Source organism: Somniosus microcephalus, chromosome 19 (genome assembly GCF_052327205.1).
Source record: "Somniosus microcephalus isolate GS21.2 chromosome 19, FLI_Smic_1.0, whole genome shotgun sequence".
Classification (NCBI taxonomy): domain Eukaryota; kingdom Metazoa; phylum Chordata; class Chondrichthyes; order Squaliformes; family Somniosidae; genus Somniosus; species Somniosus microcephalus.
The window spans coordinates 23851115-23870718 of NC_141005.1; the positions used below are offsets into that span (position 1 = coordinate 23851115).

General features: G+C 46.5%; 7 non-coding genes and 1 pseudogene across 7 annotated transcripts; all 8 read right to left on the reverse strand.

The window, feature by feature from the left end:
• Nucleotides 1–511: 511 nt before the first annotated feature.
• LOC147104111 (5S ribosomal RNA) lies at nt 512–630 on the reverse strand. The gene has a single exon (XR_015072600.1). It is a non-coding gene; the product is annotated as a 5S ribosomal RNA (ribosomal RNA).
• Nucleotides 631–3053: 2423 nt separating this feature from the next.
• Nucleotides 3054–3172, reverse strand: LOC147104112 (5S ribosomal RNA). The gene has a single exon (XR_015072726.1). It is a non-coding gene; the product is annotated as a 5S ribosomal RNA (ribosomal RNA).
• A 2429-nt stretch (nt 3173–5601) lies between these two features.
• Nucleotides 5602–5720, reverse strand: LOC147104113 (5S ribosomal RNA; annotated as a pseudogene).
• Nucleotides 5721–8147: 2427 nt separating this feature from the next.
• LOC147104114 (5S ribosomal RNA) lies at nt 8148–8266 on the reverse strand. The gene has a single exon (XR_015072482.1). It is a non-coding gene; the product is annotated as a 5S ribosomal RNA (ribosomal RNA).
• A 2441-nt stretch (nt 8267–10707) lies between these two features.
• Nucleotides 10708–10826, reverse strand: LOC147104115 (5S ribosomal RNA). Its single transcript, XR_015072484.1, has one exon. It is a non-coding gene; the product is annotated as a 5S ribosomal RNA (ribosomal RNA).
• Nucleotides 10827–13255: 2429 nt separating this feature from the next.
• Nucleotides 13256–13374, reverse strand: LOC147104116 (5S ribosomal RNA). Its single transcript, XR_015072876.1, has one exon. It is a non-coding gene; the product is annotated as a 5S ribosomal RNA (ribosomal RNA).
• A 2427-nt stretch (nt 13375–15801) lies between these two features.
• LOC147104117 (5S ribosomal RNA) lies at nt 15802–15920 on the reverse strand. The gene has a single exon (XR_015072485.1). It is a non-coding gene; the product is annotated as a 5S ribosomal RNA (ribosomal RNA).
• Nucleotides 15921–18339: 2419 nt separating this feature from the next.
• On the reverse strand, nt 18340–18458 carry LOC147104118 (5S ribosomal RNA). The gene has a single exon (XR_015072486.1). It is a non-coding gene; the product is annotated as a 5S ribosomal RNA (ribosomal RNA).
• Nucleotides 18459–19604: the final 1146 nt, after the last annotated feature.

Consider the following 19604-nt stretch of genomic DNA (forward strand, 5'->3'; position numbering starts at 1 on the left):
TTTAGTTTCCAATTCCGCCCATTTTGAAGCCAGGTCTCCGTTATGGCTACTATTGCATAACCCCATGTGGCAACTTGCGCCTGCAACTCGTCAATCTTATTTGTAACACTCCTCGCATTAACACACATGCATTTCAACAGCATGCTAGTTGGCTTTGCTTTTTTCCTGAATTTAACTGCTGCTCTTTCTACATTCTTCTTTGTTCTGTTGCTGTTTGTCCCTCCGAGTTTTCTATGCACCTTGTCTCTCCTCTCTGCTGCTGTGTCCTGGTGGCCCTCCGCCAGTGTGTGTATTTTGGCTATCTTATTTTCTTCTTCTGCTTATTTCGGCCCTGTGTCTGGAGCCCCTTGCATTTGTGTAGCAGCAGGAGAATGTGCAGCGAAGAAATGGTCAAAGGAAAGCGAGAGAGAGAGAGAGAGAGAGAGAGAGCAGCAAAAAGGATGTTGATTGATTAAGAGCAGTGTGTGCGCGTGTGTGTGCAAAACGTTGAGCAGCCTGTGGCGGCAGCAAAAGCCTACTGCACCTGGTGTTCCCAGGCGGTCTCCCATCCAAGTACTAACCAGGCCTGACTCTGCTTAGCTTCCGAGATCAGACGAGATCGGGCGCATTCAGACTAGTATGGCCGTAAGCATATGCTGGCTGGCTTTCTCTTTACTTAAAGCTGTCGTCCATTTTTTTCTCTTCTTCTACACATTCATACAAGTATTCAACACTCAATTTACATTTACAAGTTTTACTCCTCCCGCAACCCCCCCACCCCCCCTCCACCTCTTCTTGCTGCTCTGCCTCCCACACAAACAAACTACAAGCCCAACCCTTCATTGCCTTCTATTCAAATATTACATCAAATAAACATGCTCAAACACCAAGTCTTAAGGGCTGTAGCATCTTTCAAACTGGACAAATACCCAGGCCCGCATCAAATCTATCCCACACTCTTAAGAGAAGTAAGACACCAAATAGCACAGGCTCTCACCATCATTTTACAATCCTCTCTGGCTACAGGTGTGGTGCCCGACCACTGGAGGACTGCTAACGTGCTACCGTTCTTTCAAAAGGGAGAGAGGGATAGACCGCATAATTACAGGCCAGTCAGCCTAACCTCGGTGGTGGGAAAATTATTGGAAAAAGTTCTGAGGGACAGGAGAAATCTTCATTTAGAAAGACACGGATTAATCAGGGACAGTCAGCATGGATTTCTTAACGGAAGGTCGTGTCTGACTAACGCAATTCAATTTTTCGAGGAGGTAACAAGGAGGGTCGATGAGGGTAGTGCCTTTGATGTAGTCTATATGGATTTTAGCAAGGCTTTTGATAAGGTCCCGCATGCCAGATTGGTCACGAAAGTAAAAGCCCATGGGATCCAAGGCAAAGTGGCAAGTTGGATCCAAAATTGGCTCAGAGGCAGGAAACAAAGGGTAATGGTCGAAGGGTGTTTTTGTGACCGGAAGGCTGTTTCCAGTGGGGTTCCGCAGGGCTCACAGAATCACAGAAACCCCACAGTGCAGATAGAGGCCATTTCGGCCCATCGAGCCTGCACCGACTCAGTACTGGGCCCTTTGCTTTTTCTGGTATATATCAATGATTTGGATTTGAATGTAGGAAGTATGATTAAGAAGTTTGCAGATGATACAAAAATTGGCCGTGTGGTTAATAATGAAACAGAATGCTGTAGACTGCAGGAAGATATCAATGGACTCGTCTAGTGGGCAGAACAGTGGCAAATGGAATTCAGTTGGAATACACAATAAATGGTAGGACACTGAGAAATGCAGAGGATCAGCGGGACCTTGGAGTGCATGTCCACAGATCCCTGAAGGTAGCAGGACAGGTAGATAAAGTGGTTAAGCAGGCATACGGGATACTTGCCTTTATTAGCCGAGGCGTAGAATATAAGAGCGGGGAGGTTATGCTTCAACTGTATAAAACACTAGTTAGGCCGCAGCTAGAGTGCCGCGTGCAGTTCTGGTCACCACATTACAAGAAGGATGCGATTGCACTAGAGAAGGTGCAGAGGAGATTTCCGAGGATGTTGCCTGGGCTGGGGAATTTTAGTTATGAGGAAAGATTGGATAGGCTGGGGTTGTTTTCTTTGGAACACAGGAGGCTGAGGCGAGACCTAATTGAGGTGTGTAAAATTATGAGGGGCCGAGATAGAGTGGATAGGAAGGACCTATTTCCCTTAGCAGAAGGGTCAATAATAGATTTCAAGTAATTGGTAGGAGGTTTACAGGGAATTTGAGGAGACATTTTTTCACCCAGTGAATGGTGGGGGTCTGGAATGCACTGCCTGAAAGGGTGGTAGAGGCAGAAACCCTCATCACGTTTAAAAAGTACTTGGATATGCACTTGAACTGCCGTAACCTACAAGGCTACGGACCAAGTGCTGTAAAGTGGGATTTGGGTGGATTGCTCTTTGTCGGCTGGCACGGACAAGATGGGCCGAATGGCCTCCTTCTGTGCTGTAAATTTCTATGATTCTGCCTGATCATGTGACATCTGCCCACACGACTTCTACAAATGTTATTACATTGTAGCCAGGATTGTTTAGTTTCCAATTCCGCCCATTTTGAAGCCAGGTCTCCGTTATAGCTACTATTGCATAACCCCATGTGGCAACTTGCGCCTGCAACTCGTCAATCTTATTTGTAACACTCCTCGCATTAACACACATGCATTTCAACAGCATGCTAGTTGGCTTTGCTTTTTTCCTGAATTTAACTGCTGCTCTTTCTACATTCTTCTTTGTTCTGTTGCTGTTTGTCCCTCCGAGTTTTCTATGCACCTTGTCTCTCCTCTCTGCTGCTGTGTCCTGGTGGCCCTCCGCCAGTGTGTGTATTTTGGCTATCTTATTTTCTTCTTCTGCTTATTTCGGCCCTGTGTCTGGAGCCCCTTGCATTTGTGTAGCAGCAGGAGAATGTGCAGCGAAGAAATGGTCAAAGGAAAGCGAGAGAGAGAGAGAGAGAGAGAGCAGCAAAAAGGATGTTGATTGATTAAGAGCAGTGTGTGCGCGTGTGTGTGCAAAACGTTGAGCAGCCTGTGGCGGCAGCAAAAGCCTACTGCACCTGGTGTTCCCAGGCAGTCTCCCATCCAAGTACTAACCAGGCCTGACTCTGCTTAGCTTCCGAGATCAGACGAGATCGGGCGCATTCAGACTAGTATGGCCGTAGGCATATGCTGGCTGGCTTTCTCTTTACTTAAAGCTGTCGCCCATTTTTTTCTCTTCTACGCATTCATACAAGTATTCAACACTCAATTTACATTTACAAATTTTACTCCTCCCGCAACCCCCCACCCCCCCTCCACCTCTTCTTGCTGCTCTGCCTCCCACACAAACAAACTACAAGCCCAACCCTTCATTGCCTTCTATTCAAATATTACATCAAATAAACATGCTCAAACACCAAGTCTTAAGGGCTGTAGCATCTTTCAAACTGGACAAATACCCAGGCCCGCATCAAATCTATCCCACACTCTTAAGGGAAGTAAGACACCAAATAGCACAGGCTCTCACCATCATTTTACAATCCTCTCTGGCTACAGGTGTGGTGCCCGACCACTGGAGGACTGCTAACGTGCTACCGTTCTTTCAAAAGGGAGAGAGGGATAGACCGCATAATTACAGGCCAGTCAGCCTAACCTCGGTGGTGGGAAAATTATTGGAAAAAGTTCTGAGGGACAGGAGAAATCTTCATTTAGAAAGACACGGATTAATCAGGGACAGTCAGCATGGATTTCTTAACGGAAGGTCGTGTCTGACTAACGCAATTCAATTTTTCGAGGAGGTAACAAGGAGGGTCGATGAGGGTAGTGCCTTTGATGTAGTCTATATGGATTTTAGCAAGGCTTTTGATAAGGTCCCGCATGCCAGATTGGTCACGAAAGTAAAAGCCCATGGGATCCAAGGCAAAGTGGCAAGTTGGATCCAAAATTGGCTCAGAGGCAGGAAACAAAGGGTAATGGTCGAAGGGTGTCTTTGTGACCGGAAGGCTGTTTCCAGTGGGGTTCCGCAGGGCTCACAGAATCACAGAAACCCCACAGTGCAGATAGAGGCCATTTCGGCCCATCGAGCCTGCACCGACTCAGTACTGGGCCCTTTGCTTTTTCTGGTATATATCAATGATTTGGATTTGAATGTAGGAAGTATGATTAAGAAGTTTGCAGATGATACAAAAATTGGCCGTGTGGTTAATAATGAAACAGAATGCTGTAGACTGCAGGAAGATATCAATGGACTCGTCTAGTGGGCAGAACAGTGGCAAATGGAATTCAGTTGGAATACACAATAAATGGTAGGACACTGAGAAATGCAGAGGATCAGCGGGACCTTGGAGTGCATGTCCACAGATCCCTGAAGGTAGCAGGACAGGTAGATAAAGTGGTTAAGCAGGCATACGGGATACTTGCCTTTATTAGCCGAGGCGTAGAATATAAGAGCGGGGAGGTTATGCTTCAACTGTATAAAACACTAGTTAGGCCGCAGCTAGAGTGCCGCGTGCAGTTCTGGTCACCACATTACAAGAAGGATGCGATTGCACTAGAGAAGGTGCAGAGGAGATTTCCGAGGATGTTGCCTGGGCTGGGGAATTTTAGTTATGAGGAAAGATTGGATAGGCTGGGGTTGTTTTCTTTGGAACACAGGAGGCTGAGGCGAGACCTAATTGAGGTGTGTAAAATTATGAGGGGCCGAGATAGAGTGGATAGGAAGGACCTATTTCCCTTAGCAGAAGGGTCAATAATAGATTTCAAGTAATTGGTAGGAGGTTTACAGGGAATTTGAGGAGATATTTTTTCACCCAGTGAATGGTGGGGGTCTGGAATGCACTGCCTGAAAGGGTGGTAGAGGCAGAAACCCTCATCACGTTTAAAAAGTACTTGGATATGCACTTGAACTGCCGTAACCTACAAGGCTACGGACCAAGTGCTGTAAAGTGGGATTTGGGTGGATTGCTCTTTGTCGGCTGGCACGGACAAGATGGGCCGAATGGCCTCCTTCTGTGCTGTAAATTTCTATGATTCTGCCTGATCATGTGACATCTGCCCACACGACTTCTACAAATGTTATTACATTGTAGCCAGGATTGTTTAGTTTCCAATTCCGCCCATTTTGAAGCCAGGTCTCCGTTATGGCTACTATTGCATAACCCCATGTGGCAACTTGCGCCTGCAACTCGTCAATCTTATTTGTAACACTCCTCGCATTAACACACATGCATTTCAACAGCATGCTAGTTGGCTTTGCTTTTTTCCTGAATTTAACTGCTGCTCTTTCTACATTCTTCTTTGTTCTGTTGCTGTTTGTCCCTCCGAGTTTTCTATGCACCTTGTCTCTCCTCTCTGCTGCTGTGTCCTGGTGGCCCTCCGCCAGTGTGTGTATTTTGGCTATCTTATTTTCTTCTTCTGCTTATTTCGGCCCTGTGTCTGGAGCCCCTTGCATTTGTGTAGCAGCAGGAGAATGTGCAGCGAAGAAATGGTCAAAGGAAAGCGAGAGAGAGAGAGAGAGAGAGAGAGAGAGAGAGCAGCAAAAAGGATGTTGATTGATTAAGAGCAGTGTGTGCGCGTGTGTGTGCAAAACGTTGAGCAGCCTGTGGCGGCAGCAAAAGCCTACTGCATCTGGTGTTCCCAGGCGGTCTCCCATCCAAGTACTAACCAGGCCTGACTCTGCTTAGCTTCCGAGATCAGACGAGATCGGGCGTATTCAGACTAGTATGGCCGTAGGCATATGCTGGCTGGCTTTCTCTTTACTTAAAGCTGTCGCCCATTTTTTTCTCTTCTTCTACACATTCATACAAGTATTCAACACTCAATTTACATTTACAAGTTTTACTCCTCCCGCAACCCCCCCACCCCCCCTCCACCTCTTCTTGCTGCTCTGCCTCCCACACAAACAAACTACAAGCCCAACCCTTCATTGCCTTCTATTCAAATATTACATCAAATAAACATGCTCAAACACCAAGTCTTAAGGGCTGTAGCATCTTTCAAACTGGACAAATACCCAGGCCCGCATCAAATCTATCCCACACTCTTAAGAGAAGTAAGACACCAAATAGCACAGGCTCTCACCATCATTTTACAATCCTCTCTGGCTACAGGTGTGGTGCCCGACCACTGGAGGACTGCTAACGTGCTACCGTTCTTTCAAAAGGGAGAGAGGGATAGACCGCATAATTACAGGCCAGTCAGCCTAACCTCGGTGGTGGGAAAATTATTGGAAAAAGTTCTGAGGGACAGGAGAAATCTTCATTTAGAAAGACACGGATTAATCAGGGACAGTCAGCATGGATTTCTTAACGGAAGGTCGTGTCTGACTAACGCAATTCAATTTTTCGAGGAGGTAACAAGGAGGGTCGATGAGGGTAGTGCCTTTGATGTAGTCTATATGGATTTTAGCAAGGCTTTTGATAAGGTCCCGCATGCCAGATTGGTCACGAAAGTAAAAGCCCATGGGATCCAAGGCAAAGTGGCAAGTTGGATCCAAAATTGGCTCAGAGGCAGGAAACAAAGGGTAATGGTCGAAGGGTGTTTTTGTGACCGGAAGGCTGTTTCCAGTGGGGTTCCGCAGGGCTCACAGAATCACAGAAACCCCACAGTGCAGATAGAGGCCATTTCGGCCCATCGAGCCTGCACCGACTCAGTACTGGGCCCTTTGCTTTTTCTGGTATATATCAATGATTTGGATTTGAATGTAGGAAGTATGATTAAGAAGTTTGCAGATGATACAAAAATTGGCCGTGTGGTTAATAATGAAACAGAATGCTGTAGACTGCAGGAAGATATCAATGGACTCGTCTAGTGGGCAGAACAGTGGCAAATGGAATTCAGTTGGAATACACAATAAATGGTAGGACACTGAGAAATGCAGAGGATCAGCGGGACCTTGGAGTGCATGTCCACAGATCCCTGAAGGTAGCAGGACAGGTAGATAAAGTGGTTAAGCAGGCATACGGGATACTTGCCTTTATTAGCCGAGGCGTAGAATATAAGAGCGGGGAGGTTATGCTTCAACTGTATAAAACACTAGTTAGGCCGCAGCTAGAGTGCCGCGTGCAGTTCTGGTCACCACATTACAAGAAGGATGCGATTGCACTAGAGAAGGTGCAGAGGAGATTTCCGAGGATGTTGCCTGGGCTGGGGAATTTTAGTTATGAGGAAAGATTGGATAGGCTGGGGTTGTTTTCTTTGGAACACAGGAGGCTGAGGCGAGACCTAATTGAGGTGTGTAAAATTATGAGGGGCCGAGATAGAGTGGATAGGAAGGACCTATTTCCCTTAGCAGAAGGGTCAATAATAGATTTCAAGTAATTGGTAGGAGGTTTACAGGGAATTTGAGGAGACATTTTTTCACCCAGTGAATGGTGGGGGTCTGGAATGCACTGCCTGAAAGGGTGGTAGAGGCAGAAACCCTCATCACGTTTAAAAAGTACTTGGATATGCACTTGAACTGCCGTAACCTACAAGGCTACGGACCAAGTGCTGTAAAGTGGGATTTGGGTGGATTGCTCTTTGTCGGCTGGCACGGACAAGATGGGCCGAATGGCCTCCTTCTGTGCTGTAAATTTCTATGATTCTGCCTGATCATGTGACATCTGCCCACACGACTTCTACAAATGTTATTACATTGTAGCCAGGATTGTTTAGTTTCCAATTCCGCCCATTTTGAAGCCAGGTCTCCGTTATAGCTACTATTGCATAACCCCATGTGGCAACTTGCGCCTGCAACTCGTCAATCTTATTTGTAACACTCCTCGCATTAACACACATGCATTTCAACAGCATGCTAGTTGGCTTTGCTTTTTTCCTGAATTTAACTGCTGCTCTTTCTACATTCTTCTTTGTTCTGTTGCTGTTTGTCCCTCCGAGTTTTCTATGCACCTTGTCTCTCCTCTCTGCTGCTGTGTCCTGGTGGCCCTCCGCCAGTGTGTGTATTTTGGCTATCTTATTTTCTTCTTCTGCTTATTTCGGCCCTGTGTCTGGAGCCCCTTGCATTTGTGTAGCAGCAGGAGAATGTGCAGCGAAGAAATGGTCAAAGGAAAGCGAGAGAGAGAGAGAGAGAGAGAGAGAGCAGCAAAAAGGATGTTGATTGATTAAGAGCAGTGTGTGCGCGTGTGTGTGCAAAACGTTGAGCAGCCTGTGGCGGCAGCAAAAGCCTACTGCACCTGGTGTTCCCAGGCGGTCTCCCATCCAAGTACTAACCAGGCCTGACTCTGCTTAGCTTCCGAGATCAGACGAGATCGGGCGTATTCAGACTAGTATGGCCGTAGGCATATGCTGGCTGGCTTTCTCTTTACTTAAAGCTGTCGCCCATTTTTTTCTCTTCTTCTACACATTCATACAAGTATTCAACACTCAATTTACATTTACAAGTTTTACTCCTCCCGCAACCCCCCCACCCCCCCTCCACCTCTTCTTGCTGCTCTGCCTCCCACACAAACAAACTACAAGCCCAACCCTTCATTGCCTTCTATTCAAATATTACATCAAATAAACATGCTCAAACACCAAGTCTTAAGGGCTGTAGCATCTTTCAAACTGGACAAATACCCAGGCCCGCATCAAATCTATCCCACACTCTTAAGAGAAGTAAGACACCAAATAGCACAGGCTCTCACCATCATTTTACAATCCTCTCTGGCTACAGGTGTGGTGCCCGACCACTGGAGGACTGCTAACGTGCTACCGTTCTTTCAAAAGGGAGAGAGGGATAGACCGCATAATTACAGGCCAGTCAGCCTAACCTCGGTGGTGGGAAAATTATTGGAAAAAGTTCTGAGGGACAGGAGAAATCTTCATTTAGAAAGACACGGATTAATCAGGGACAGTCAGCATGGATTTCTTAACGGAAGGTCGTGTCTGACTAACGCAATTCAATTTTTCGAGGAGGTAACAAGGAGGGTCGATGAGGGTAGTGCCTTTGATGTAGTCTATATGGATTTTAGCAAGGCTTTTGATAAGGTCCCGCATGCCAGATTGGTCACGAAAGTAAAAGCCCATGGGATCCAAGGCAAAGTGGCAAGTTGGATCCAAAATTGGCTCAGAGGCAGGAAACAAAGGGTAATGGTCGAAGGGTGTCTTTGTGACCGGAAGGCTGTTTCCAGTGGGGTTCCGCAGGGCTCACAGAATCACAGAAACCCCACAGTGCAGATAGAGGCCATTTCGGCCCATCGAGCCTGCACCGACTCAGTACTGGGCCCTTTGCTTTTTCTGGTATATATCAATGATTTGGATTTGAATGTAGGAAGTATGATTAAGAAGTTTGCAGATGATACAAAAATTGGCCGTGTGGTTAATAATGAAACAGAATGCTGTAGACTGCAGGAAGATATCAATGGACTCGTCTAGTGGGCAGAACAGTGGCAAATGGAATTCAGTTGGAATACACAATAAATGGTAGGACACTGAGAAATGCAGAGGATCAGCGGGACCTTGGAGTGCATGTCCACAGATCCCTGAAGGTAGCAGGACAGGTAGATAAAGTGGTTAAGCAGGCATACGGGATACTTGCCTTTATTAGCCGAGGCGTAGAATATAAGAGCGGGGAGGTTATGCTTCAACTGTATAAAACACTAGTTAGGCCGCAGCTAGAGTGCCGCGTGCAGTTCTGGTCACCACATTACAAGAAGGATGCGATTGCACTAGAGAAGGTGCAGAGGAGATTTCCGAGGATGTTGCCTGGGCTGGGGAATTTTAGTTATGAGGAAAGATTGGATAGGCTGGGGTTGTTTTCTTTGGAACACAGGAGGCTGAGGCGAGACCTAATTGAGGTGTGTAAAATTATGAGGGGCCGAGATAGAGTGGATAGGAAGGACCTATTTCCCTTAGCAGAAGGGTCAATAATAGATTTCAAGTAATTGGTAGGAGGTTTACAGGGAATTTGAGGAGACATTTTTTCACCCAGTGAATGGTGGGGGTCTGGAATGCACTGCCTGAAAGGGTGGTAGAGGCAGAAACCCTCATCACGTTTAAAAAGTACTTGGATATGCACTTGAACTGCCGTAACCTACAAGGCTACGGACCAAGTGCTGTAAAGTGGGATTTGGGTGGATTGCTCTTTGTCGGCTGGCACGGACAAGATGGGCCGAATGGCCTCCTTCTGTGCTGTAAATTTCTATGATTCTGCCTGATCATGTGACATCTGCCCACACGACTTCTACAAATGTTATTACATTGTAGCCAGGATTGTTTAGTTTCCAATTCCGCCCATTTTGAAGCCAGGTCTCCGTTATAGCTACTATTGCATAACCCCATGTGGCAACTTGCGCCTGCAACTCGTCAATCTTATTTGTAACACTCCTCGCATTAACACACATGCATTTCAACAGCATGCTAGTTGGCTTTGCTTTTTTCCTGAATTTAACTGCTGCTCTTTCTACATTCTTCTTTGTTCTGTTGCTGTTTGTCCCTCCGAGTTTTCTATGCACCTTGTCTCTCCTCTCTGCTGCTGTGTCCTGGTGGCCCTCCGCCAGTGTGTGTATTTTGGCTATCTTATTTTCTTCTTCTGCTTATTTCGGCCCTGTGTCTGGAGCCCCTTGCATTTGTGTAGCAGCAGGAGAATGTGCAGCGAAGAAATGGTCAAAGGAAAGCGAGAGAGAGAGAGAGAGAGAGAGAGAGAGAGAGAGAGAGAGCAGCAAAAAGGATGTTGATTGATTAAGAGCAGTGTGTGCGCGTGTGTGTGCAAAACGTTGAGCAGCCTGTGGCGGCAGCAAAAGCCTACTGCACCTGGTGTTCCCAGGCGGTCTCCCATCCAAGTACTAACCAGGCCTGACTCTGCTTAGCTTCCGAGATCAGACGAGATCGGGCGTATTCAGACTAGTATGGCCGTAGGCATATGCTGGCTGGCTTTCTCTTTACTTAAAGCTGTCGCCCATTTTTTTCTCTTCTTCTACACATTCATACAAGTATTCAACACTCAATTTACATTTACAAGTTTTACTCCTCCCGCAACCCCCCCACCCCCCCTCCACCTCTTCTTGCTGCTCTGCCTCCCACACAAACAAACTACAAGCCCAACCCTTCATTGCCTTCTATTCAAATATTACATCAAATAAACATGCTCAAACACCAAGTCTTAAGGGCTGTAGCATCTTTCAAACTGGACAAATACCCAGGCCCGCATCAAATCTATCCCACACTCTTAAGAGAAGTAAGACACCAAATAGCACAGGCTCTCACCATCATTTTACAATCCTCTCTGGCTACAGGTGTGGTGCCCGACCACTGGAGGACTGCTAACGTGCTACCGTTCTTTCAAAAGGGAGAGAGGGATAGACCGCATAATTACAGGCCAGTCAGCCTAACCTCGGTGGTGGGAAAATTATTGGAAAAAGTTCTGAGGGACAGGAGAAATCTTCATTTAGAAAGACACGGATTAATCAGGGACAGTCAGCATGGATTTCTTAACGGAAGGTCGTGTCTGACTAACGCAATTCAATTTTTCGAGGAGGTAACAAGGAGGGTCGATGAGGGTAGTGCCTTTGATGTAGTCTATATGGATTTTAGCAAGGCTTTTGATAAGGTCCCGCATGCCAGATTGGTCACGAAAGTAAAAGCCCATGGGATCCAAGGCAAAGTGGCAAGTTGGATCCAAAATTGGCTCAGAGGCAGGAAACAAAGGGTAATGGTCGAAGGGTGTCTTTGTGACCGGAAGGCTGTTTCCAGTGGGGTTCCGCAGGGCTCACAGAATCACAGAAACCCCACAGTGCAGATAGAGGCCATTTCGGCCCATCGAGCCTGCACCGACTCAGTACTGGGCCCTTTGCTTTTTCTGGTATATATCAATGATTTGGATTTGAATGTAGGAAGTATGATTAAGAAGTTTGCAGATGATACAAAAATTGGCCGTGTGGTTAATAATGAAACAGAATGCTGTAGACTGCAGGAAGATATCAATGGACTCGTCTAGTGGGCAGAACAGTGGCAAATGGAATTCAGTTGGAATACACAATAAATGGTAGGACACTGAGAAATGCAGAGGATCAGCGGGACCTTGGAGTGCATGTCCACAGATCCCTGAAGGTAGCAGGACAGGTAGATAAAGTGGTTAAGCAGGCATACGGGATACTTGCCTTTATTAGCCGAGGCGTAGAATATAAGAGCGGGGAGGTTATGCTTCAACTGTATAAAACACTAGTTAGGCCGCAGCTAGAGTGCCGCGTGCAGTTCTGGTCACCACATTACAAGAAGGATGCGATTGCACTAGAGAAGGTGCAGAGGAGATTTCCGAGGATGTTGCCTGGGCTGGGGAATTTTAGTTATGAGGAAAGATTGGATAGGCTGGGGTTGTTTTCTTTGGAACACAGGAGGCTGAGGCGAGACCTAATTGAGGTGTGTAAAATTATGAGGGGCCGAGATAGAGTGGATAGGAAGGACCTATTTCCCTTAGCAGAAGGGTCAATAATAGATTTCAAGTAATTGGTAGGAGGTTTACAGGGAATTTGAGGAGACATTTTTTCACCCAGTGAATGGTGGGGGTCTGGAATGCACTGCCTGAAAGGGTGGTAGAGGCAGAAACCCTCATCACGTTTAAAAAGTACTTGGATATGCACTTGAACTGCCGTAACCTACAAGGCTACGGACCAAGTGCTGTAAAGTGGGATTTGGGTGGATTGCTCTTTGTCGGCTGGCACGGACAAGATGGGCCGAATGGCCTCCTTCTGTGCTGTAAATTTCTATGATTCTGCCTGATCATGTGACATCTGCCCACACGACTTCTACAAATGTTATTACATTGTAGCCAGGATTGTTTAGTTTCCAATTCCGCCCATTTTGAAGCCAGGTCTCCGTTATAGCTACTATTGCATAACCCCATGTGGCAACTTGCGCCTGCAACTCGTCAATCTTATTTGTAACACTCCTCGCATTAACACACATGCATTTCAACAGCATGCTAGTTGGCTTTGCTTTTTTCCTGAATTTAACTGCTGCTCTTTCTACATTCTTCTTTGTTCTGTTGCTGTTTGTCCCTCCGAGTTTTCTATGCACCTTGTCTCTCCTCTCTGCTGCTGTGTCCTGGTGGCCCTCCGCCAGTGTGTGTATTTTGGCTATCTTATTTTCTTCTTCTGCTTATTTCGGCCCTGTGTCTGGAGCCCCTTGCATTTGTGTAGCAGCAGGAGAATGTGCAGCGAAGAAATGGTCAAAGGAAAGCGAGAGAGAGAGAGAGAGAGAGAGAGAGAGCAGCAAAAAGGATGTTGATTGATTAAGAGCAGTGTGTGCGCGTGTGTGTGCAAAACGTTGAGCAGCCTGTGGCGGCAGCAAAAGCCTACTGCACCTGGTGTTCCCAGGCGGTCTCCCATCCAAGTACTAACCAGGCCTGACTCTGCTTAGCTTCTGAGATCAGACGAGATCGGGCGTATTCAGACTAGTATGGCCGTAGGCATATGCTGGCTGGCTTTCTCTTTACTTAAAGCTGTCGCCCATTTTTTTCTCTTCTTCTACACATTCATACAAGTATTCAACACTCAATTTACATTTACAAGTTTTACTCCTCCCGCAACCCCCCCACCCCCCCTCCACCTCTTCTTGCTGCTCTGCCTCCCACACAAACAAACTACAAGCCCAACCCTTCATTGCCTTCTATTCAAATATTACATCAAATAAACATGCTCAAACACCAAGTCTTAAGGGCTGTAGCATCTTTCAAACTGGACAAATACCCAGGCCCGCATCAAATCTATCCCACACTCTTAAGAGAAGTAAGACACCAAATAGCACAGGCTCTCACCATCATTTTACAATCCTCTCTGGCTACAGGTGTGGTGCCCGACCACTGGAGGACTGCTAACGTGCTACCGTTCTTTCAAAAGGGAGAGAGGGATAGACCGCATAATTACAGGCCAGTCAGCCTAACCTCGGTGGTGGGAAAATTATTGGAAAAAGTTCTGAGGGACAGGAGAAATCTTCATTTAGAAAGACACGGATTAATCAGGGACAGTCAGCATGGATTTCTTAACGGAAGGTCGTGTCTGACTAACGCAATTCAATTTTTCGAGGAGGTAACAAGGAGGGTCGATGAGGGTAGTGCCTTTGATGTAGTCTATATGGATTTTAGCAAGGCTTTTGATAAGGTCCCGCATGCCAGATTGGTCACGAAAGTAAAAGCCCATGGGATCCAAGGCAAAGTGGCAAGTTGGATCCAAAATTGGCTCAGAGGCAGGAAACAAAGGGTAATGGTCGAAGGGTGTTTTTGTGACCGGAAGGCTGTTTCCAGTGGGGTTCCGCAGGGCTCACAGAATCACAGAAACCCCACAGTGCAGATAGAGGCCATTTCGGCCCATCGAGCCTGCACCGACTCAGTACTGGGCCCTTTGCTTTTTCTGGTATATATCAATGATTTGGATTTGAATGTAGGAAGTATGATTAAGAAGTTTGCAGATGATACAAAAATTGGCCGTGTGGTTAATAATGAAACAGAATGCTGTAGACTGCAGGAAGATATCAATGGACTCGTCTAGTGGGCAGAACAGTGGCAAATGGAATTCAGTTGGAATACACAATAAATGGTAGGACACTGAGAAATGCAGAGGATCAGCGGGACCTTGGAGTGCATGTCCACAGATCCCTGAAGGTAGCAGGACAGGTAGATAAAGTGGTTAAGCAGGCATACGGGATACTTGCCTTTATTAGCCGAGGCGTAGAATATAAGAGCGGGGAGGTTATGCTTCAACTGTATAAAACACTAGTTAGGCCGCAGCTAGAGTGCCGCGTGCAGTTCTGGTCACCACATTACAAGAAGGATGCGATTGCACTAGAGAAGGTGCAGAGGAGATTTCCGAGGATGTTGCCTGGGCTGGGGAATTTTAGTTATGAGGAAAGATTGGATAGGCTGGGGTTGTTTTCTTTGGAACACAGGAGGCTGAGGCGAGACCTAATTGAGGTGTGTAAAATTATGAGGGGCCGAGATAGAGTGGATAGGAAGGACCTATTTCCCTTAGCAGAAGGGTCAATAATAGATTTCAAGTAATTGGTAGGAGGTTTACAGGGAATTTGAGGAGACATTTTTTCACCCAGTGAATGGTGGGGGTCTGGAATGCACTGCCTGAAAGGGTGGTAGAGGCAGAAACCCTCATCACGTTTAAAAAGTACTTGGATATGCACTTGAACTGCCGTAACCTACAAGGCTACGGACCAAGTGCTGTAAAGTGGGATTTGGGTGGATTGCTCTTTGTCGGCTGGCACGGACAAGATGGGCCGAATGGCCTCCTTCTGTGCTGTAAATTTCTATGATTCTGCCTGATCATGTGACATCTGCCCACACGACTTCTACAAATGTTATTACATTGTAGCCAGGATTGTTTAGTTTCCAATTCCGCCCATTTTGAAGCCAGGTCTCCGTTATAGCTACTATTGCATAACCCCATGTGGCAACTTGCGCCTGCAACTCGTCAATCTTATTTGTAACACTCCTCGCATTAACACACATGCATTTCAACAGCATGCTAGTTGGCTTTGCTTTTTTCCTGAATTTAACTGCTGCTCTTTCTACATTCTTCTTTGTTCTGTTGCTGTTTGTCCCTCCGAGTTTTCTATGCACCTTGTCTCTCCTCTCTGCTGCTGTGTCCTGGTGGCCCTCCGCCAGTGTGTGTATTTTGGCTATCTTATTTTCTTCTTCTGCTTATTTCGGCCCTGTGTCTGGAGCCCCTTGCATTTGTGTAGCAGCAGGAGAATGTGCAGCGAAGAAATGGTCAAAGGAAAGCGAGAGAGAGAGAGAGAGAGAGAGAGAGCAGCAAAAAGGATGTTGATTGATTAAGAGCAGTGTGTGCGCGTGTGTGTGCAAAACGTTGAGCAGCCTGTGGCGGCAGCAAAAGCCTACTGCACCTGGTGTTCCCAGGCGGTCTCCCATCCAAGTACTAACCAGGCCTGACTCTGCTTAGCTTCCGAGATCAGACGAGATCGGGCGTATTCAGACTAGTATGGCCGTAGGCATATGCTGGCTGGCTTTCTCTTTACTTAAAGCTGTCGCCCATTTTTTTCTCTTCTTCTACACATTCATACAAGTATTCAACACTCAATTTACATTTACAAGTTTTACTCCTCCCGCAACCCCCCCACCCCCCCTCCACCTCTTCTTGCTGCTCTGCCTCCCACACAAACAAACTACAAGCCCAACCCTTCATTGCCTTCTATTCAAATATTACATCAAATAAACATGCTCAAACACCAAGTCTTAAGGGCTGTAGCATCTTTCAAACTGGACAAATACCCAGGCCCGCATCAAATCTATCCCACACTCTTAAGAGAAGTAAGACACCAAATAGCACAGGCTCTCACCATCATTTTACAATCCTCTCTGGCTACAGGTGTGGTGCCCGACCACTGGAGGACTGCTAACGTGCTACCGTTCTTTCAAAAGGGAGAGAGGGATAGACCGCATAATTACAGGCCAGTCAGCCTAACCTCGGTGGTGGGAAAATTATTGGAAAAAGTTCTGAGGGACAGGAGAAATCTTCATTTAGAAAGACACGGATTAATCAGGGACAGTCAGCATGGATTTCTTAACGGAAGGTCGTGTCTGACTAACGCAATTCAATTTTTCGAGGAGGTAACAAGGAGGGTCGATGAGGGTAGTGCCTTTGATGTAGTCTATATGGATTTTAGCAAGGCTTTTGATAAGGTCCCGCATGCCAGATTGGTCACGAAAGTAAAAGCCCATGGGATCCAAGGCAAAGTGGCAAGTTGGATCCAAAATTGGCTCAGAGGCAGGAAACAAAGGGTAATGGTCGAAGGGTGTCTTTGTGACCGGAAGGCTGTTTCCAGTGGGGTTCCGCAGGGCTCACAGAATCACAGAAACCCCACAGTGCAGATAGAGGCCATTTCGGCCCATCGAGCCTGCACCGACTCAGTACTGGGCCCTTTGCTTTTTCTGGTATATATCAATGATTTGGATTTGAATGTAGGAAGTATGATTAAGAAGTTTGCAGATGATACAAAAATTGGCCGTGTGGTTAATAATGAAACAGAATGCTGTAGACTGCAGGAAGATATCAATGGACTCGTCTAGTGGGCAGAACAGTGGCAAATGGAATTCAGTTGGAATACACAATAAATGGTAGGACACTGAGAAATGCAGAGGATCAGCGGGACCTTGGAGTGCATGTCCACAGATCCCTGAAGGTAGCAGGACAGGTAGATAAAGTGGTTAAGCAGGCATACGGGATACTTGCCTTTATTAGCCGAGGCGTAGAATATAAGAGCGGGGAGGTTATGCTTCAACTGTATAAAACACTAGTTAGGCCGCAGCTAGAGTGCCGCGTGCAGTTCTGGTCACCACATTACAAGAAGGATGCGATTGCACTAGAGAAGGTGCAGAGGAGATTTCCGAGGATGTTGCCTGGGCTGGGGAATTTTAGTTATGAGGAAAGATTGGATAGGCTGGGGTTGTTTTCTTTGGAACACAGGAGGCTGAGGCGAGACCTAATTGAGGTGTGTAGAATTATGAGGGGCCGAGATAGAGTGGATAGGAAGGACCTATTTCCCTTAGCAGAAGGGTCAATAATAGATTTCAAGTAATTGGTAGGAGGTTTACAGGGAATTTGAGGAGACATTTTTTCACCCAGTGAATGGTGGGGGTCTGGAATGCACTGCCTGAAAGGGTGGTAGAGGCAGAAACCCTCATCACGTTTAAAAAGTACTTGGATATGCACTTGAACTGCCGTAACCTACAAGGCTACGGACCAAGTGCTGTAAAGTGGGATTTGGGTGGATTGCTCTTTGTCGGCTGGCACGGACAAGATGGGCCGAATGGCCTCCTTCTGTGCTGTAAATTTCTATGATTCTGCCTGATCATGTGACATCTGCCCACACGACTTCTACAAATGTTATTACATTGTAGCCAGGATTGTTTAGTTTCCAATTCCGCCCATTTTGAAGCCAGGTCTCCGTTATAGCTACTATTGCATAACCCCATGTGGCAACTTGCGCCTGCAACTCGTCAATCTTATTTGTAACACTCCTCGCATTAACACACATGCATTTCAACAGCATGCTAGTTGGCTTTGCTTTTTTCCTGAATTTAACTGCTGCTCTTTCTACATTCTTCTTTGTTCTGTTGCTGTTTGTCCCTCCGAGTTTTCTATGCACCTTGTCTCTCCTCTCTGCTGCTGTGTCCTGGTGGCCCTCCGCCAGTGTGTGTATTTTGGCTATCTTATTTTCTTCTTCTGCTTATTTCGGCCCTGTGTCTGGAGCCCCTTGCATTTGTGTAGCAGCAGGAGAATGTGCAGCGAAGAAATGGTCAAAGGAAAGCGAGAGAGAGAGAGAGAGAGCAGCAAAAAGGATGTTGATTGATTAAGAGCAGTGTGTGCGCGTGTGTGTGCAAAACGTTGAGCAGCCTGTGGCGGCAGCAAAAGCCTACTGCACCTGGTGTTCCCAGGCGGTCTCCCATCCAAGTACTAACCAGGCCTGACTCTGCTTAGCTTCCGAGATCAGACGAGATCGGGCGTATTCAGACTAGTATGGCCGTAGGCATATGCTGGCTGGCTTTCTCTTTACTTAAAGCTGTCGCCCATTTTTTTCTCTTCTTCTACACATTCATACAAGTATTCAACACTCAATTTACATTTACAAGTTTTACTCCTCCCGCAACCCCCCCACCCCCCCTCCACCTCTTCTTGCTGCTCTGCCTCCCACACAAACAAACTACAAGCCCAACCCTTCATTGCCTTCTATTCAAATATTACATCAAATAAACATGCTCAAACACCAAGTCTTAAGGGCTGTAGCATCTTTCAAACTGGACAAATACCCAGGCCCGCATCAAATCTATCCCACACTCTTAAGAGAAGTAAGACACCAAATAGCACAGGCTCTCACCATCATTTTACAATCCTCTCTGGCTACAGGTGTGGTGCCCGACCACTGGAGGACTGCTAACGTGCTACCGTTCTTTCAAAAGGGAGAGAGGGATAGACCGCATAATTACAGGCCAGTCAGCCTAACCTCGGTGGTGGGAAAATTATTGGAAAAAGTTCTGAGGGACAGGAGAAATCTTCATTTAGAAAGACACGGATTAATCAGGGACAGTCAGCATGGATTTCTTAACGGAAGGTCGTGTCTGACTAACGCAATTCAATTTTTCGAGGAGGTAACAAGGAGGGTCGATGAGGGTAGTGCCTTTGATGTAGTCTATATGGATTTTAGCAAGGCTTTTGATAAGGTCCCGCATGCCAGATTGGTCACGAAAGTAAAAGCCCATGGGATCCAAGGCAAAGTGGCAAGTTGGATCCAAAATTGGCTCAGAGGCAGGAAACAAAGGGTAATGGTCGAAGGGTGTCTTTGTGACCGGAAGGCTGTTTCCAGTGGGGTTCCGCAGGGCTCACAGAATCACAGAAACCCCACAGTGCAGATAGAGGCCATTTCGGCCCATCGAGCCTGCACCGACTCAGTACTGGGCCCTTTGCTTTTTCTGGTATATATCAATGATTTGGATTTGAATGTAGGAAGTATGATTAAGAAGTTTGCAGATGATACAAAAATTGGCCGTGTGGTTAATAATGAAACAGAATGCTGTAGACTGCAGGAAGATATCAATGGACTCGTCTAGTGGGCAGAACAGTGGCAAATGGAATTCAGTTGGAATACACAATAAATGGTAGGACACTGAGAAATGCAGA